This window comes from Capsicum annuum, chromosome 2 (assembly GCF_002878395.1).
Source record: "Capsicum annuum cultivar UCD-10X-F1 chromosome 2, UCD10Xv1.1, whole genome shotgun sequence".
Taxonomy (NCBI): Eukaryota; Viridiplantae; Streptophyta; class Magnoliopsida; order Solanales; family Solanaceae; genus Capsicum; species Capsicum annuum.
The window spans coordinates 93,738,826-93,743,163 of record NC_061112.1 but is presented as its reverse complement, the minus strand read 5'-3'; positions in this window follow the sequence as shown (position 1 = coordinate 93,743,163).

Here is a 4,338-nt window from a genome sequence, read left to right as displayed (position 1 = left end):
TATCACTTTTCTCTCCTTGCATGTCTTATTTATATGTTTTATTAATCTTATTACTCAGGTAATTGATAGCTAAAATAATTAAATTACATGTTCTGTTTATTTATATTGTGTCACTTAAAAACATTTAAGTTAATCAAAATAAGCGACCTTTTATTTATCATTAGAATCCCCATGTAAAGTATGAATTTGGTCGGAAACCACATTTGTGGACCTCGAAAGGTTACTAATACCTTCCTTTCAAAGCTATTTGAACCCTTACCCAAATTTCTGGTGAACTAGATGAAATAATAAAATAGGTTCGTAGTTAGCCTAGAATGGTACCCTAATGCACCTTAATTCATTAGGTAGTGGAGAATCTTCAGTCTTAATCTATCCCAAAAAGAGTTGTCACGTCAAATCCCACTATTTGTGAGAAAAATGGGACCCGACGACAAGTACATTTTTTACTTAATTATTTCTTTTTTAAACATGTTATTGAGGGTCCATCGATTACGATTGTCTACGGTAGACTTTTATATCTTGTTGAGGATTGACATAGGTCAAGATCGATAACAATCTATTATGTGTCACCAACAATTTAAAAAGTATAACTACTATTTCAACTGTAACAAATGGCTAATTTTCTACCCCTTCAATGGTAACATTTCATTTTACTTCATATACAAAGTCCTCCATCCCTCATTATTTTAATTTCTCCACTTTATTTTTATTTTAAAATTCTACAATATCTCAAGCATTTCAAACATCCAATTCAAACAAGATTCTAATCTACTATTGTCGAAATGCGGTTTTCTTGAGGATGTCACGCATGGACTCAAATCTAGGTCGCAAATTTTATAACTGTGCAATTCCGAAGGTAAGTTGTGTATGTATTTTTTTAAAATTATGTAAATTATTGTGTAATTATTAGTTTTTCTAGGATAATGGCACATGCTTTTTAAATGGCTTGATGAGCTATACCTCCAAGCAGTTCATCAATGCTGAGTTCGAAATTCGAGACATCAAATTTTTATGGTGTGGTAAATTTTAATCCACTACAAAGGCTCCAAGAATACAAAGAAAATAGATATTTCCTCATGACTTTGTTCAAAGAAGTCAAAGAGCAGAGGGATCACTTAAAAGTAGTGCTACAAGACACCCAAATAGAGAGGGATGAACTAAAACAAAAGTTTTTTTTGGCCGAAGATAGGGAGAATGACCTATAAATGATATTAAAAAGTTGATTTTGTCCAAAGAAAGGTAGAATGGCCTATAAATGATGTTATATGGTATAATGCTAGTGTTCATTGTTTGAAAAGCTGTAACATGGATGTAGTGAGAGTGAATAAATAAAATATTTCTATTTTTCTAAAATGATAATACTGTTTTTCATAGAATCATAGTTTATAAAACTACACATCAACTTAAAATCAAGTAGCAAGGTAATGATAGACTTGCTAGCAGTATACGAAGGATTAAATATGCATTCTATGATGTCAACTATACACTATGGCAATTATGACAATACAATGCATATTCAAATTTCATGCAACAATACAGTTTGATAAAAATAGATTCAGTGCAGAATCCTAATAACTTTCATAAAATAAAAAAAATATTTGTCATATAATTCCGATGATTATTCAACTCTCTTGTTTCTCAAATAAAAAAAAGTCTTAAACATAAACAATATTATCATTCAAATATTTTTTTCCTCATCATCACAAATGTTATCATTGATGAAATCAACGATATCCATGACCACATCGTTTTTGCCTGCTTCTTCTTTTTCTTCTTTGTGTTCATCTTTTTGTCTTCTCCTTCTTCTTTGTCAGTTGCTTTTTCTTTCTATCTTCAGCTGTTTTGCTTAATTCTTCAATATTTTTTCCATCTTCTTCTATCTCACCTTCTTTTTATTTTTCAACATCTGCTGCTACTTCTTTCTCAGCTTCTTCTTCTTTCTCACCTTCTTTTTCTTTATCAGTTGCTGCTATTTTTTAAGCTACTTCTTCTTTCTCATCTTCTTATTCTTCATTTACCGCTGCTTTTTTTAGCTTCTTTTTCTTTCTCACCTTTATCTTCTTCATCTGCAATTGCTTCATTTTTAGTTTCTTTTTCACTCTTATCTTCTTTTATTTCTTCTTCTTTTTCCTCTTCTGCCACAATAGTGGCCAACTCATCTATTTTACTCATTTTTCTTCCTTTTAATTCTTCTCCACTTCATGAAGGTCCATATGCACTGTATCATATTATGAAGTATTACTAATACTTACAGCTAAAAATTCATTAACTACATCAATTTTAAATGAAGTTACCTCACTCATGTTGTTGCTCATCTTTTTTATTTTTCTTCAGTTTTTTTTCTTTGATATAGGCAGCAATATCGAACACGACTTCCTCGAGCATAGCAACACGCTTAGGCAGATCCCTATCAACAGAGGTGCTCACTATCACTTTTGAGGTGCTCGAAGAAGCATCATCAGAAAAGCTTACTCCAATGGGGTTACCACCCAAATCCCCATCATCATCATTAATCCTATTTGAAGCAAGAATAGTCACCCTTTGTAAATTTTTGTTCAATCCATCGAGGAATTTATTTTTCACCTCATTTGTATATGGCTTAAACGTAACCATGTAATACGTATTCATCTCATGAACAATAGGGATGATGTATGGGTGTACGTTCTACAAAAAATCAATTAACAATTACATAACATTTAATACAATAGTAGTAGTATTGCATAATAAAAATAAGTTCATGCCTCTATAATTTTTTCTTTGTACTTGAATGGGTCGCCTTCAATTTTCTCGTCACTCTTTGTAGTGTGCCATCTGAGAATACGGGAAATGGAAAAGGGTTCATCTATTGATTTTTCAAAAAAAATTTCAAGATGAGGAAAGGCCTCGTAGATCCAAATCTATAATAAATACAATAGTGATAAAATGATTCAGAGTTTATGAAAGAGTATAAATAAAACAAGAATTTATGATAAACTGACTAAAGGGTTGCTGGTAGATATCATGAATGTCCATGGAAATTCAAATAGAGCATAGGATGCCTTCTGTTTCTCATCAAATACTTTCCTCTACTTTTTTAGGTCAGATATTCTTTTAGATAGTCCATGGTCAATTGAAATATCTCTTTTCCCTACGGATAACTCTCGAATAAACTCAAAGAATCCACCATCTGAATTAGTTTTTTGTCAACAACCTTTGTCGAATCTTTTACAAGCAACGTGATGTGCAAGAACCACAGTAAACAACACTTAAACTTCTGCTCCTCATTGAACTTATTCTCTCTAATCAACTGTAACAACTTGGCCGTAAAAATGTTTCTGTTTTTCATCACCTTAAAGCAAAAATGCTCCCCCTTCTCTAAAACCTTCTTCAGTTTTGATTTACTGGGGTATGATGAGCACTTCAACCATGTAATCAAACAAAACTCCTTTAAGCCAAAGCAAGCTGGTTTATTTTTCACACAAAACCACTTCTCATGACGCATCTTATCGTTCTTACGATGTCACAACAACAAATAATGGATCATCTGCCCAGTGAATTTAAGATGTTGTGGCATGTTTCTTAAGTGTCCAAAATAGGACTGCTTGAATCTTTTCTTCAAATCTTGGTCAATAAGAATTTTCTTAAATTCTCGGTATGCATTCATCCTTGATCTAACTGATATTTCGCTAGGAAAGATCCAACCTCGTCCATTAAAGTTCGAAGGTCATACTAATCCACAAAAATGTACCTTGAACAAAATGGCACGAACAAAATATAATTATCTCCTTCAACACTATTTTTGTAACTTCCCTCACTCCTTCACTATCATCACTATCACTACACTCAGTAACATCATCACTAGACTCATCGACATATCTATTTATCTCCTCTATGGTCTCCAAATCCGATTCCGACTCTTTTACTTCAATTTTCTTCTTCTTAGAGGCATTTTCAACTGCCTCATTTCTCTTTTTTTCTATAGCTAGAAGCAGAATCAGGTGCGGTACCCATTGTGCGTTTAACATCAACTCTAGCTTTACCCATTTTTTAATAGAATCTACACCTAAAAATAATTCTTCCATTGTTAATTCATAGACCACAAGTCTACTAACAGAAATAATACAATACTAAAATGAAATATCCAAAATAACTAAGAATTACCCCACCATTAAACAGTTCACTACACAAAAATACCATAACTGAACCAAAATTCAATAGTGTGATGAACGAAAAATTTCCAATCAAACATGTGTTATCAAAACTCAACTGTTACTACAAATCAAACTAATTAGCTATTAATTTTTTAATTTTCACTATTTAATCAATTATATTTTAAAATAATTTCATACACCTAAAAAT